The 17,161-nt window shown below is 39.9% G+C and overlaps 1 long non-coding RNA gene across 1 annotated transcript in view; it reads left to right on the top strand.

Annotated features, from left to right (window-relative positions):
* The first annotated feature begins 762 nt into the window (after window positions 1–762).
* Window positions 763–17,161, top strand: part of LOC148044623 (uncharacterized) — a 62,780-nt gene continuing 46,381 nt past the window's right edge. Inside the window, exon 1 of the long non-coding RNA XR_015697390.1 lies at window positions 763–900. This is a non-coding gene — a long non-coding RNA (uncharacterized LOC148044623). The remainder of the gene's footprint in view (window positions 901–17,161) is intronic.

The following is a 17,161-nucleotide window of genomic DNA, read 5'->3' as shown; positions in this document are numbered from 1 at the left end:
TGCATTGCACATGTGGTTTGGAGTGGAGTGGAGTATTGTGAGAATGCAGACAACTAGGCTAATTCAGTAGACACCAGACCTCATTTAATCCACAGGTTAGCAAACTGTTCAGAAGCATGCCAAACTTTTACATAAGCTAATATTTCACTTAAACTACAGAATCCTTTTGAAAGAACCGGGACTTGCTGATTTCCCACCAGGGCCCAGCAAAGAAAAAAAAATTAAACAGAAAAAATAGAAGTGACCTCCGTTTAGAGGCAGTTTCACTTATCAAAGTCTGGCAGCTTTTTCCCCGCTGATAGAAAGGAAACAATGCTATCAGGCGTTGCCGTGCTAAAGCAGCCCTCCAGGTGGAGGGGAGTTAAAACTCTGCATCCCCCACCCCCACGCAGGATCAGGACAGGTGATACTTTGAATCTTGTCCACTCGCCCTTCAGTCTAGACCAGGGGTCTTCAGCTCTGGCAACAATCCCCAGGGAATTCTGGGAATTTAAGTCTACAAGTCTTAAAAGTTGCCAAGGTTGGACTTGGGGTTGCATGGCACGCCTCGGGTACCCAAGTATTGTAGCAGATCCCTATAACTCTCCCCCTCCCGCCCCGCCTTTTCCTGCCTCTTGCAAAAATTTCCGTCACCCCCACGCTTGCAAAAGGTCCCTTTGCAGAATATTCAGATTGAGTTTTCTGGCGTTTAATATTAGGTTTCCCCGACCGGTTAGTTTCCGGCTGTATTGAACTACAACTCCTATCATCCCCAGCTAGGAATGGTCACTAGGAATTGCACGCAGGCCAGATACACGTAGAGCTCGAGTTTAGCGCAGGGTTGTTTACGCGAACGCGCGTGCACCAACAAAGGCTCTGGGAGGCGTCGGAAACACCGTGTACCATAATTCTCCTTCATAAGTACGGTTTATTTGCCATATACTAAATTTATTTATTTGTTTAGATGTCGTCGTCCGTCCCCCGCCCCCTGAATTGAATAGAACTTTCTTCCCCCAGCCCGCCACCCCAGTGTGTTTTTCCTTTAAGGGAAGGGCAGGTGCGAATTGAAAGCGCAACAAGGAGATAACTCGGGCTGAAATGCAAAGCATGAATAATGGCGATCGGGGGTTCCTCCAGCCTCCTTTCACAGCGGCATTAAATCAATATCAGGTCTGATACTGTTTCGAGGGAATTCACCTGCACTTTCAGCCGTTGTTGCAAGAAGACTTGTGGCGTAGATTATGTAAAATTAATTACCGCGTTTCGTTCCTACTTCCTTATCTGGGAGTAAACCCGATTACATTATCGGATCGGATCCCCAGGACTGCGATATAGGACCACGGAAATAAAAGGGAGTTTTGCTAATAGCGTCCTTGACTCCAAGACGCGTCTCGTACTTTTTCCCCCCTTCATGTTTGGCCTTGTGGCTTCCTGTGAATCTTCTGAGCCAGTCCTTACCCGAAGCTAAATCTTCCACTCAGTCCAGGTATTTTTGTTAATTCACGTTCAGAGAGCAGACAAGAAATCAAAACCGTACCTTTCTTTTTTAAAAAAAAATATTTTTTATTAAATGTTTTAATCTTTAAAAACAATAAAGACACAGCAAAGAAGAAAACACAATAAGACAAAACAAAACACAGAACATACATACCAATATACAATAATTTTACAGCTTTCTATATTGGCTTTCCTTCTTAGCTTTTATAATTCTCCTTTCTGCATTGCCTTCCAATCACTATAACCTTGTCCTATAATGTAACAAACATAATATTAACACTTATAATAGTATTCATTATTTATATCTCCATATATTTGTATTCTCTATTTTCTGTCTTGGCTTCTGTTTTCTAGCCACTTGTACATTTTATTCCATACTTTTATAGAAGTCCGATTCTTCTCTTTTAGTTCTATTGTCATTTTATCCATTTCTGTGCATTCGAGTATTTTCCTGATTGTAGTTTCATCAGAGGTTGTATTGATTTTTTTCCCAGTTTTGTGCAAAGGCAATCCTGGCTGCAGTGAGTACGTGTATAATTATGTATTGAGATTGTTTGTCCATTTTTTGATCCAGTAGTCCTAATAAGAATGCTTCTGGTTTGAGTTCTATTTTTCGCTCAGTAATTTCTTCTAACCATTTCCAAATTTTGCACCAGTACTTCCTTGTGATGGGGCATATCCACCACATGTGAAAGAATGTTCCAGGTTACCTTTCTTAACCACAATTTTAATTTTAAAAGCAGGTATTCAATTTGTGCTGCTTTATCCATTATTGGGGGAGAGTAAACCTGTTTTTTTTTAAATCAAATTATTTTAAAAATGCATGTTAAAACCCAACATTTCCCATGGAAATGCTTCTTTACAAAGTCTTCTGATTACTTTCCTTTGTAGCGCTGAAGTGAACTTGATAAAATACTATTTGCTCTCCTATAAAGGTTTATATTTCACACACCTGTTATAGTAATTAATCTCTGAAAACTTCAATAATTACAGTCATGCAAAATATCAATTAAATATTTTCATATTAGCACATGTAAACCCACCTGTTAGTAGGAAGATTTATGGTTATGGTTATTTTCCAGGATGGATTATAAAACAAGCTAACAACAATGCACTGAAGGGCAGGAACTGGTCTGATGTTTGTATATTGGTGTGGAAACACACACACTAAATCCCAGCTCAGTTAAAATTACATTTCTCAGTACAGCATTCTGAGCTTTAGCAAGTTTTTCAAATGTATCTAAATCTTCAATCCTATGCTTGTAAGGAAGTCAAGTTCGATGTATTGAATGGAACTTAAATTTTGAACATACTTAGGATTCCTTTATAAAGATTCAGTCTGCTGACTTCCATTGGAGTGGTGCCATTGGGGAGCAGGAGTGCCCTTTATTTATACTTCTGGCATCCATTCATACACCCACTTGTCTACATAAACACACGTGCGCACACTCAAGTTTCTTGAACTATTCCATTTTGGAACATTCTGGCTTGCTTTGATCATATCCCCTGATGCAGTGCTACGTCTGGTCACTTTATTGTGCAGCTCTTAGACCCTTTGTTATGGATTTCACTGGCTCTCGGCATTTCTCCTTATTTCTCCTTATATACCCGTTATTTTTAAACCTGCCTACGTAAATCCCAGATCCGGAATGAGCCTCGGCTTAGGGCCAAGGGGAAATGGTCACGGTACAAATTTCCTGCCCTTTTTACCTCTCTTCCTCTATAACAAGCTAAGCACAACTTTATTTTCTCCCACCACTAACTTTCACTGTTACAGGAAAGCCTGCCAGCTGCCCAAAGTCCTGTGTGTAAGGGGGCAGCCTGCCCTCCCAGGGTCTGAGTCACACAGGTGCAGAAAAGATTAGTCTATCAAGCTGGGCCTTGAGTGTGTCTCCAAGCACATTTTTCACATTTATGATAGCTGAATGAAAATAAAGTCAGCCACTGAAGCAACAGGTAACAACAGTTAGCATCTTCTGACTCTAAATGGTGCACCAGAGGGTAGCCGAATCACCATAGGTGATCTGTACATTGTAGTTTATGATTTAGCATGTTATGGACACACAAACATAAGACTTGTATTTTCCAATCTCTAATGGAAATGGGGACATCCCAGTGATGTGCAGATGTACAATTGATCAGCCATCCTATTTTAGCCCTTTTGTGTCCTAGACAAAAAGATTTGCAGGCTGATGACAACTACATTACCTCTTAAATTTTCCCAGGAGGAAAATTTAAGAGGTAATGTAGTGATCTCAATGATATATGCTAAATATTTTCTGACCTTATTGGTTTCTGACTGGGAATTCTGAGAATCAAGTCCTAATGGAAAACATCATTAGGAAAGGAATAAACAGATTTTTTTCTGATTGTGTTCTAGGTTGTTGTGTTACATAGACAACTTTATTGTAACACATATTTGAGGACTCCAAAACCATACATACACATCGACTCCAAACTTTCCTGGTAGTTCAGAATTAGTAATTAATATATGTGGTATGTTACACTGGAGTGTCTTCTTGGTTGCAAAATCTGCAAAGCTTCTGGAGAATCCAGCACGGTCTTCTTGGATTGACAGTTGCCACATTCATTCAATGTGGTTTTTTTGCACATTCAGATATAATGTTATGATATGTCAAATACTTTGTATCCAAGTTTAAAATTGTTGTGTCAAACTGATTCTAATTACAGTATGTCATCAAATGTTTTAATGATATCTGTGATCTAAGGGAGAAGAGAGGTGGGCATTTTGGAAATGGAAAGTTCTCCAAGAAGTAGATAAGCATAGATAAGGTCTGAAAGACATAATGTGTTCCAGAAAATACAAATATGCATAAATCAAATTGGCTGTAATGAAATATCCAAGATTGTTAATTATAGCCATCTGGAGGAAGAAGTAACCAGTTAAGTAGTATGAATGTATTGATAGACTCCTCTTCCTGGTTTTAATTCATGAGAGCCTGGTAGTAGAAAAATATTGTTTCATTCAGATGGTTGACAGAAGTCTTGTCCACATAATTGTTCTAGTCTATCCCATCGAATGTTTTTTCTAAATGTTGCAATTCCAGATGCCTCGAATAATTATCAGTGGAAGAAAGAATTAGTGCAAATGGAACCAGCCAAATTTTTAAAATGCAGATAATTTTTTTTCCTCTCCAGAATTCCTGTTCAGGGCTCAGAAAATATAATGGTTCTTGTTTTTTTTCTGCCAAATAATAAGTGTTGGTTGCTTATTTAGGTTGTCTGATTGACAGTTACCTCTGTGCATTATGTTCTGATACCACATTTGCAACAAGGATAACTTCAAATGCATATATTCATGTATCTGAGTTGTTGAATAGCAATAGCAATAGCAATAGCAATAGCAGTAGACTTATATACCGCTTCATAGGCCTTTCAGGTCTCTCTAAGCGGTTTACAGAGAGTCAGCATATTGCCCCCAACAATCTGGGTCCTCATTTTACCCACCTCGGAAGGATGGAAGGCTGAGTCAACCCTGAGCCGGTGAGATTTGAACCGCTGACCTGCTGATCTAGCAGTAGCCTGCAGTGCTGCTTTTAACCACTGCGCCACCTTGGCTCATAGGTGAATAATAGATTGCAGAACTGAATAATAGATTGCAGAACCTGTCTGTGAATTTATCTTTTGTTGGACACAAAAAATAGACATGAGAGTTATCATCAATGCAGAGGGGGAGGGGGAAATAAAATGGCTAAAATTAAATGCAGGAATCAATGAATAGATTGGTTTGTTTTCTAACCAGATCTTAAATTGGATTTTACTCTGTGCTTCTTTCCAAATGAAAACTGTTTAGTGATGTAATTAATCATCCCATGCAAACTCAGATTAGAAGATATATAATTATGGCAATTGAATTAATTTTTACTTTTATATAAACAGGTTATTATGCACTAGTTTTATACTGGGATGAAGGAATAGGAAAGAAACTTACTCTGGACTGTGGGTTATACTGGAGATTCATACAATAGGTTTGCCACAAAATAGAGGATAGTATTAGGACTTTATTTTGTGCTTATCTTAAATTTAACTACAGAACTATTATACACATCAATTTTACTAACTTCTGTACAGTACACAGGGAAGGAACTTTAGTTGTCTGAATTTGCAAGACAAAAACAATACAAGCCCATCAGTAGGTCTTCAGCTTAGCAACTGGCTAAATTTCTATTGTTCTTTTTTTAGCTCATTAGCTCTTTATAGCATTTTCTCTAAAAGGTCATGTGGCATAGGAAGAATTTAGTTTATAATAAAAGGATCAGGTATGCAAATAGATATCCACACTAGAGCAGTTCAGTTCTTTTAGTAAACTATGCCTTTTGAAAATACCTTCCCACCCCCAATATTAAGTCTACAATATACACTTGTATGTATGTGCTTACATATGTAAGTATTGTGCTTACATATAATTCTCATCCTCCTTATGTACATACTGAGTAGACAGTACTTGCTCATGTATATAGAAGGAACAATATCCTCCTGATTAAGCAGCAACTCTCTTTCATGTAGCGTTATGTAAAACTTCCTCCATGTGTTCCAGGAAGTGTCATTTAATTATCCAGCTTTCATGTTAGTAAATAGGTTTGTTACACATGACAAAAGAGCTGCAATTTTTGGAAGCAGGTTTGTTCACTGTTCAGATTAGCTAATCTCTTGGGGCTAAGGTTCCAAAACAGTTTTGGTTGCTGGTAAGCAAGAAAAAAGATGCTCAGGGATACTGAAAGGAACACGGTTTATTTGTTTGTAAAGTGGAGGTGGGCTGTTACATTTTGCTATCAAGGGAGCATCTGTTGGGCCACATATGGGGTTGAGGATAACAAGTACCCATACCTATTCATCTTGCGGGGTGAGGTCTGTTAGAGGGCAAGACTCCTCTCCTTTTTGCACCAAAATTTGGCTCCTAAGAAAGGTAGCAAGGAAGTATTCTGGTTCTTCCTCCAAGAGACCTTAGTTTGTGTTGCTGGTATCTTGCTTGACAATTATTAGTAGCACAATCTTTGGACTGTTCGACCCACCTCCCAGGTTTTTAGCTTGATACTTCTCAGGAGTCAGTAATCATGGCAGTGGTCTCTGATTCCTGCTGCTTAGGTGCAGAATGATCAGGTAAACTGTAGGGAAAGGGTCCTCACCGTTGCCACCGTTTTTCTCCTTTCCCTCATTTCTAGAAGTGTGCAAAAAGTTTGTAGAACTTTTTCTCTTCCTTGCTGGTCAAACCATACTAATACGCACAATGAACTGAATTCATCACTTAGACTCTGCCAGTTCACTGAATTTGCAACAAAATGTCTCCTTTATAAAACTTCTATTCACTGAGAAGTATTTTGTTTAAATCTATCTGCATACTGCATGCCTATTCCTATTCATTGTCCTATTTCAGTTCTCCTTTAACATTTCTAACATTTTGGAAGAGCCGAAGTGGCACAATGGTTAAATGCAGCACTGCAGTTCTGCAGTTCGGCTGTTCAAATCTCACCGGCTCCAGGTTGACTCAGCCTTCCATCCTTCCGAGGTGGGTAAAATGGGGACCCGGATTGTTGTTGGGGGCAATATGCTGACTCTGTAAACCGCTTAGAGAGGGCTGAAAGCCCTATGAAGCGGTATATAAGTCTAATTGCTATTGCTATTGCTATTGCTATATATGGTACACGTACTTTGGCAAACTTTAGGAATTCTCCAAGCCTAACAATACGACTCTTTATATGTGGACAGTGTTGTTTTGTCTACCTCTGCATCAGCACTGAGTTTAAAAATGAAGTTTGCTATGAATCCAGATAATATTTTACTATCTAAAATATGCTCGCAGGTACACAACTAACCAGATCAGGTGAAGAAGGTTAAATGAGTCAGCTCTGTTCTTTCCCTTCTTGCGTTAATGAACTTAGTTTCATTAGTTTACTTTATTGTCATTGCAATAAAGTTGTATTGTACAATGAAATTAAATGCCATATTCAGTGTACATTATATATAAAAAATAAAACAAAAACACCCAGCCTTCACATTCTATACAATTGAATTGAAAATCCCTGATACTGCATTAGTATTACACTATACTGTAGAATTCAATATAGCTACTGCTCTGGGATAGAATATGTTTTTCATCCTATTTGTCCTTGTTTTTATTGTCCTGTACTGTCTGCCAGATGGTAATAGTTAAAAAAAAAAGAGTGCCCAGGATGAGATGGACCTTTAAGTATACTTTGAACTTTCTTAAGGCAGCGGGAGCTATAAAGCTCTTCCAAAGAGGGGACAGGGCGACCAATGATCTTCTGGGCAATTATATTAACCCTCTGGACTACTGTCCTATCTGCCACTGTGCAATTGGCAAACCATACACAGGTGCAGTAAGTTAAAATACTCTCTACGGTGCAGCTGTAGAAGGTCACCAGCAGTTTTTCATTCAGTTGTTTCCTGAGAAGCCTCAGGTAGTATAATCTCTGCTGGGCCCTTTTGACCAGTGCTGCAATGTGAACGCCCCATGTCAGGTCCTCTTTTATGATAACACCCAGAAACTTAAAACTAGCCATTTACACCACTTGGCCTCCATTGATAACCAAGGGCTGGATGTCTGATCTATTCCTTCTATAGTCCACTATAAGTTCCTGGGTCTTATTGGTATTAAGAACCAAGTTATTGTCTCCACATCAAGAAAGCAAGCAGTCCACCTCATCTCGATAGGCAGACTCACGCACACCCTGGAGATGAGTCCCACCACTGTTGTGTCATCTGCAAATTTAATAGTATTATTGGTGTGAATGGGAATGCAGTCATGTACGTAAAGAGTATAGAGTAAAGGACTCAACATGCAACCCTGTGGTGTACCAATGCTAAGAATAAGGGCTGATGATATATGATTACCTAATCTGACCCTCAGAGATAGGACAGACAGTAAATCCATAATCTGGCAGATTGAATAAGAAAGTCCACGATCCATAAGTTTAGACACTAGTCTATGTGGAAGAATTGTGTTAAATGCAGAGCTAAAATCTACAGAAATCCTCACACAGCTGCTCCCACCCCCCCGCTGTTCCAAATGAGTCAGAGCAGTGTGAAGAGTGATGGCTATAGCCTCCACTATAGATCAATTTGTTCTGTATGCAAACTGGTGTTTATCAAATGTATGCGGAAGACCAGACATGATGTGCCAACAGACTAGTTTCTCAAAGCACTTCATGATAATAGGAGTGAGTGCCACTGGTCTGTAATTGTCGAGGTTATTGATAGAGAACTTCTTTGGCAGCGGAACAATGGTGGAACCCTTCAAACAAGATGGAATAGTGGACTGGGATAAAGACTGATTGAAGATCCTGGTAAAGCCTCCAGCCAACTGATCAGCACAGTCTTTAAGCACTCAGCCAGAAATACCGTCAGGACCGAAAGCCTTTCTAAGGTCCACAGCCCTCAAATGAGAACCCTTTGATCGGAAGCAACATCTGCACAGCTAGGAATATGTGGAGCAGAGAAATGTCTTTTTTTCTTTTCAAAAGTTTCTTAAACTAACACACCCTTTCTCCTCAGTTTGCTTTCTTAGACTGTTTCCCATCACCCCTCAGATTCAGATTGCTTGGATGTCTTAATGTGTGAGTATTATGTGTGTCTGAAAGCCACAATAAATATTGCAATAGGGTATATATCTCTCTTTGCTTGTTGAATAGCAGGTGTGGTTCTCATTCCACGCCAAAACCAACAGTTGCTGTGTAGCAGATAACCTGTGAGCAAATATACACACATCAGGGAGATACCAGTTAGAGTATGAACAGGTAGGAAGTCTTCCTAGGGAAGTTTGTCAGTATTTAGCTTGGGGATGGTAATGAAGAGTTTCATGTGTAAACCACTGAGACACCTCAGCAATCAATGATATATAAGTTTAATAAATAAAATGAAACTTACGTAGTGTGATTTAAGTTTATTGATTTAAGTTTATTAAAAGCTGCTTTGTGAATTCTTGAAGAAAAATATTGATGTGTTTGTGTTTCCAAGGAATAATGTGAAAGAAACTGGAACAGCTTTTCAACTAAAGTTCAGTTCTGCTTTTCACCAGAAGTACTTATTAATTGAAATCATAGAAACAGCCACAATGTTATGGGTGCTTTCCAGACAAACGGGAAATTAAAACATATCCCATTTATCTTCTGTTGAGACATTTTGGAATAACTACCTTAGCCTGTTGCAAGGTTGAGCAGAAGGTAGATGTGAATATCGTGGTAGATGACTAGCTGTTTGTTGGCAAGGACCTCTGTCTCCCAGCTGTTATCATCTGAAGTAACATGTGTTTCTCTTTTAAATCCTACTGATGGAATGAAGAAACAAACAGGTAGTCGGGAATGGGGAAAAATAAGAGTAATTAAGAGAACATGAATATTTTAAAAAGAATGTCATGTGATTTTATTAGGTGATTTAAATATATTAAGCCACAATTTCTTATGTTTATTTAATAAGCAACGGTTGGCTGGGTTTTCACATGTAAGTCATAAAACATGGTCTACTAATCATAATCATTGGGTTTGTATAATACCATACCAGCACATTACAGCTTAGCATAATATGTACATTCAGGATTGCGAAGTAGATGGTTTTAGCTATCACAATGGAAAGGAGAGAAATGATGGGTTGTGTGAATGCTCTGGTCAGTACTGTGTCTACACTGCAGATAAACCAGTGAAACTCACAGGCATGGATTGTGATCACACATTAAGACATAATATTTGTTTGTACAGTAAATTGAATCTACCCTTTTTAGTTTGTAAAACATATTTTATGATTTAGCATAATTGTAAATCAAACTCTTATAACTAGTTCAACTAATCATAGTTAAACCACAGCTTAGCAAAATTTGTGACCTTAGCATTACTGATTAGATAAAACATGAAGAAAAACACATCTTATGCAAAGAGTATATGAAGGTAAATTTAATTGGTTTTGAAAGAATTCACTTGCATGAAAATATGAGATGAGAAAGGATAACTATTTAAGACAGTCTGCCAGATTCAGAAATGTTCCTGGCAAAAGAGTAGACAGGAGGCTGGGAACATTATTTAATAACACAAACCTCTGTAGGTACTTGTCACGGGAACTGCACACCCTGCTACAAGCAAGCAAAAATTAAATCTGTGAAGTCACAGGCATGTAAACAGAGACCTCAGGTGGGGGCAATGTGCCAGCTAGTAGCAATAGCATGCAGGAGAATGTGAAATGGATTCTTAAAGCCCATGGGACATATCTATGGCAGGGAAAACAAGTTGAGGAGAAGTGCGTTTATACTGCATGGAAGAGGACCAGTTTGAGTTGTAGATAAGACTACATTTCTAAAAGATGATCTTGGCTTTAAAGATCTTTGCAGCTTGTGACCAGTAGATCTTGGGGACTATAGGCTGACAATCCTATTATTATTATACAATTGTATCACAGCGGCCAGTTGTTTCACCGGATTTAGCATTGGCATTATTATTATTATACAATTGTATCACAGCGGCCAGTTGTTTCGCCGGATTTGGCATTGGTTACTAGTCGGGCCCCACCCAGGGGCCTAGGACGTCGTAACGTATTTTCGTAATATGCGTGCAGATCCAAGCAGTGCGGCTTTTTGCATTTGACTGATGGTGATTTTGTCAATTTTTAACTGTTTTAAATGTAATTCCAGTGCTTTTGGAATAGCACCCAGTGTGCCAATTACCACTGGAATTATCACTGCTGGTTTGTGCCATAGTCGTTGAATTTCGATTTTTAAGTCCTGGTATCTTGCGATTTTTTCATGTTCCTTCTCGGCGACCCTGCTATCACCTGGTATTGCGATGTCTATGATTGTGACCTTATTTTTCTCAACCAGTGTGATGTCTGGTGTATTATGCGCCAGTATTTTGTCGGTTTGTATACGGAAATCCCACAAGATCTTGACCATCTGATTTTCGGTGACTTTTTCAGGCTGATGTTCCCACCAGTTTGTTGCTGTTTTAATATTATAATTTTTGCACAAATTCCAATGGATCATTTGTGCTACTGAATTGTGCCGCAATTTATAATCAGTCTGCACGAGTTTTTTACAGCAGCTGAGTATGTGATCAACAGTTTCATCAGCTTCTTTGCAAAGTCTGCAGTTGGCATCATCAGAGGATTTTTCGATTTTGGCCTTAATGGCATTTGTGCGGATAGCTTGTTCTTGCGCAGCCAGGATTAGTGACTCTGTTTCTTTCTTTAATGTACCTGTTGTTAACCATAACCAAGTTTGTTCACTGTCCACTTTATCTTTTTTCCCCCCAGAAATTGGCCATGCAGTGCTTTGTTCTGCCAACTCTCCATTCTTGATTTTATCACATCTTTTCTGTATTCTTGTTTCGTCTGTTGGGCCTTCAGTAGATTTTTGTTCTTTACTTCGATTAATAGATGTTCTTGACTTTCTTTTAAATAATCAGCCAGTGCATGTTTTTCTTCTTCAACTGTTTGCTTCACTTGTAATAATCCTCTGCCACCTGATTTTCGGGGCAGATATAGTCTATCAGTATCACCACGTGGATGTAAACTGTAGTGCATTGTCATTAGTTTCCTGGTTTTTCGGTCCAAAAGGTCCAAATCAGCTTGTGTCCAGTTAACTATACCAGCTGTGTATCTTATAACTGGTATTGCCCAGGTATTTATGGCCTTGATTGTATTTCCACCATTCAATTTAGATTTCAAAATTTTCCTAACTCTGTTGGTGTACTCTCGCCTGACAATAGTTTTTACTTCTCCATGCTTAATGTTATCCAACTGCAGAATGCCTAAGTATTTGTAGGCTTCATTTTCTTTGCATTTAATTAATTGGCCATTGGGCATTTCAATTCCCTCACATGCAGTGATTTTGCCCCTTTTTATGGATACAGTGGCACATTTTTCCATGCCAAACTGCATTGAAATATCGGTGCTGAATACTCGGACTGTGTTTGTCAATGATTGGATTTCTATTTCTGACTTTCCATAGAGTTTCAAATCATCCATATATAGTAAATGCGAATTTTTTTCAGCTTCTTTGGCTGTTTGGTAGCCTAATATCATTTTTTTTAAGATTACTGATAGTGGGATCATTGCAATGATGAAGAGAACAGGTGAAAGTGAATCACCCTGGAAAATTCCTCGCTTGATATTAACCATTCCGTAGATCTCATTCCCTACTGCCAACTCAGTTCTCCATTGTTTCATCGCCTTTTCAGTAAAGGATGTAATATTTTTGCTAATGCCAGTTGTTTCTAAGCATTTTATGATCCAACTATGTGGCAGTGAGTCAAATGCCTTTTTGTAATCAATCCAGACCATATTCAAGTTTGTTTTTCTGTTCTTACAATTTTCTAATATCATTTTATCAATTAGAAGCTGATCTTTTGTGCCCCTGCTCCTTCTTTTGTTGCCTTTTTGCTCTACTGGCAAGATGTTGTTTGTTTCCAAATAATCCATCATGTATTTGTATTTTTTTTTTTTGTATTTATTAGACATTTATAGGCCGCCCTTTTCCCTGAGGGGACTCAGGGCGGCTTACAATCAAAAAGGAAAGGGAGTGTAGGACAATACAAAAGAAATGTGAACAAAAATAAATTAAACAGTAAAACTCAACATTCACTCAGCATTCGGGAGGGGCGAAAGTAGACTTATCCCCAGGCCTGACGGGCTAGCCAGTTCTTGAGGGCTGTGCGGAAGGCCTGGACGGTGGTGAGGGTACGAATCTCCACGGGGAGATTGTTCCATAGTGTCGGAGCCGCAACAGAGAAGGCTCTCCTCCGAGTAGTCGCCAGTCGGCATGTTATCTGCAATAATGCCTGTGAGTAATTTGAAGGTTGTTGGCAAGCATGTTATTGGTCTGTAGTTTTCAGGTGTTGTTCCTTTAGTTGCATCTTTCTGAATCAAGTATGTTTTTCCAGTTGTCAACCATTCATCAATTTGGCCCTTTTGTAAAATTTCATTCAGTTGCCTGGCCAATATTGCATGTAAACTGGTCAGATATTTGAGCCAGAAACCATGTAATTGGTCCTTTCCAGGTGATGTCCAATTCTTTACCTTTTTAACTCGATTTTTGACCATCTCAGTTGTTATTTCTAATACTTGCATTTGTTTGTTGCCAATGCTTTTCTCAAAGTCATGTATCCACTTTGCTTCCTTGTTGTAGTCCTTTGCATTTTCCCATAATTCTTTCCAGAATTCAACTGTGGCCTGTTTTTCTGGTTTTTCACTTTTGGTGTCACCATTCACATTAAGACTTTGATAAAAACGCCGTTGGTCTGTCGAAATTGCTGATTTTGTTTATATTGGATGATTCGTGCCTCATACCTTTCAATTTTTCTAGCTGTTGCTGTTATCTGCTGTTTTACAATCTCTACAGCTTCATTGATGTTATTATTATTATTATGTTATAATTATGTTATTATTATATTATTATTATTATTCATTAAGCATGAAACTCAGTAAACTGAACATTCAAAAATGCCTCACAAATACCATTGACTGGTGCTAGTGATTGACGCAGGTTGCTGCCAGCGTCCTAGGTATCAACCAAGTACCTTCTTAAAATATACAATGTTCTGAGTAGCACAGTTTTTTGCAGTTCCGCTGGTGTTATTGCAGGAAGCTACAATTTGTTTATGTATTTTATAAAATTCTTGGACAAGGTACCAAGTGCCCGGATGACAATGGGTATCACTGTTACATGTTTCATCCAAAGCCATGTAGTTTCAATGGCCAGGTCGTGATATTTCGTGATTTTTTCCAGTTCCTTTTCTTCAACTCTGGAGTCTCCTAATACAGCGATATCAATAAATTCTATGCTTCGGCCCTCAACAACCATGATATCTGGAATATTGTGTTCCAAATGACGATCCATCTGTATTAGAAAGTCTCACAAGAGCTTCACGTTCTGATTTTTGGTGATTTTTTCCACTTTGTGCTCCCATGACTTTTTGGATACAGGTAAATTATATTTTTTTCATAATGACCAGTGGATTAATTTAGCAACTTGGTTGTGTCTAGCTTTGTAATCAGTTTGTGCAATTTTGCTGCATTCACATATTAAATGTGAAACAGTTTCGACTTTGTCGTTGCATAGTCAGCAGTTTGGATTGTCAGTGGATTTTTGAATCTTCGCTTTCATGGCATTAGTTTGTAGTGCTTGTTTTTGAGCAGCCAGTATTCTGTTTCTTCCGTTTCTTTCTTGATTGTTCCCATCTTAAGCCTGTCCATGTCAAGTTGTCATCACATTTTCTTTCAATGTTTTTCAAGTGCTGTCTATGCAAAGCTTTGGTTTTCCATCTATTTAATCTGTCATCCAGCTGTTCTTCCTTATATTCTGCCTTTGTTTCTGTTGTTTTTGTATTGTTCTCCATTTTCACAGCCTACAGCATTTTTTCTGTATTTTGGTTCACATAATCATTCAAACTTCATTTTTCTTCTTCTACAGTTTGATGGATTTGCAATAGCACTCTGCCCCCTATTTTTCTTGGCAGGTACAACCTGTCGATGTCACTTCATAGATGTAAAGCGTGGTATATATTTAAAACTTTGTGCATTTTCTGGTCCAGGTTTTCCAGTTCAGCCAAAGTCCAGTTGATGATTCCAGCTGAGTAGCATATCACTGGAAATGCCCATGTATTAATGGCTTTAATTATGTTTCCAGCATTCAGTTTTGATTTTAATATTTTGCGGACCCTCCTAATGTATTCTTTTTGCATTCACTTTTTGACTTTTCCATTCAGGATGTTATCTGCTTCCAATATGCCTAGGTACTTGTAACTACCATCCTTTGCTAATGCTTTCACTATGTTTCCATTTCCTAGTTCTATTCCTTCCATTTTTTCCATTTTTCCTTGCCGCGTGGATACGTCCAAAGTTCATTTTGATGTTGCTGCAGTTGAACTGTGTTGAGTATTAATTTAAGTTCAGTGGGGCTTTTTGCATACATTTTTAAGTCATTCATGTGTAGTAGATGGTTTCTTTTGCTATGTTGGCTTGAGATTTGTATCCCAGTTTTGTGCTCTTTCAGAACTGAAAAAGGGCGTTGGTACCTGATATGCCTCTTCTCATAGGGGGGGGGAGGAGTATCCAGACTGGGCTAACTTTGTCCTCTCATTGATTGGACTGAGTCAGATAAGCTCTTTGGGACATGCCCCTGGTCACCAGGTACCGCCCAGTTATCAGCGAAGCATTCTATCTGACTCGTTGCACCATTCACTCCAGACTCTTATTCCAGTTATCAGCTTTTATTGGTTTACATCAACATAACCTTTTAACAACGAACATAATGCTTAGCCACATAACACTGTCAGGGAGGTGCTGGATACTCCTCCGTCCACTATGAGAAGAGGCGTAACAGGTAAGTACCAACTCCCTTTCTCCATAGTGAGGGGGAGGAGTATCCAGACTGGGACGTACCAAAGCCTACATGTCCCTAGGGAGGGTGACCCCTGAGGCAACATGCCCCCAACTCATGCCTGGTGAGGCATGGCCCCTGTCCTGTGGACAGCCTGTAACACCCTATGGCCGAACGAGGCTTCTGCCAAGGCAAAAGAGTCCAAATTATAGTTCCTTACAAAGGGTGAGGGGGAAGCCCACGTGGCTGCCCTGCAGATTTCGGCCAAGGAGGCCTGCGTGGCCCAATCCCTGTGTTGGTAGGCAGTGGCAATACAGGTTCGCAACCACCTGCCTATGGTGATAGAAGTTACCTTGTTTCCCAGACACCCCGGCTGGAAGGAGACAAACAGGGCTTCGGATTTCCTGCTTGGCCTGGTTCTCCTGAGGTAGATCTTCAGAGCCTTCCTTACATCCAGAGTGTGCCACTTCTTCTCTAACAGGTGAGAAGGATCTAGACAGAAGTTGGGCAAGTTCAGTTCCTGTGCTCGATGGAAGCAGGTGCACACCTTGGAGATGAAGGACGGGTCCAACCGTAACACCACTCTGTCTTGAACACGCAGAGATCCTCCCTGGTGGACAGCTCTTGCACTCGAACACGCAGAGATCCTCCCTGGTGGACAGCGCTTGCAGGTCAGACATCCGCCTGGCGGAGGTAATGGCCACCAGGAAAGCCACCTTAAGAGTCAGGAACTTAAGAGAAACCATTTGTAAAGGCTCAAATGTAGTGCCTGTTAGAGCGTCCAATACCCTATGCAAGTCCCAGGAAGGGAACCTGTGTACCGTGGGCAGTTTGAGGTTTGAAGCCTCCTTGAGGAATTGCCTGACCATGGGGTGGTGAGTCAAACTCTGGTTCCTGCCACACATGAGAACTGATGAGATGGCTGAAACCTGTCTCCTAATCCTGTTGGGAGCTAACCCTCTGTCCAGACCCTCTTGGAGGCAGTGGCACAGTGACCTGGATTGGATCGCGCACTCGGAAGTTACACCATATGGAAAAGGCATGCCATGTAGTGCCATAAATGTGCTCCGTGGAGGGTCTGTGGGTGGCCTGGATGATCTGTATCACCTTGGGGGAGAATAGGTCTTTCCTCAGGATGCTCCGCTCAAGCGCCAAGTGGTCAACTGGAGCCATTGAGGGTCTGGGTGCTCCAGAGACCCCTGGCTGAGGGATATCCTCTCATGGGGGATTCTCCAGGGCCTCTTCACTGAAAGTGACTGGAGATCTGCAAGCCACAGCCTCCAGGGCCAGTGAGGGGCCAACAGAACCATTTCTGCTCCCTCCCGAAGGATTTTCCGTATGACCCTG

The sequence above is a fragment of the Thamnophis sirtalis genome, unplaced genomic scaffold (assembly GCF_051295495.1).
Source record: "Thamnophis sirtalis isolate CommonGarterSnake01/CBP01778 unplaced genomic scaffold, rThaSir2_p1.2 scaffold_7, whole genome shotgun sequence".
In the NCBI taxonomy this organism is placed as follows: domain Eukaryota; kingdom Metazoa; phylum Chordata; class Lepidosauria; order Squamata; family Natricidae; genus Thamnophis; species Thamnophis sirtalis.
This window is presented reverse-complemented; position numbering and strand designations above follow the sequence as displayed.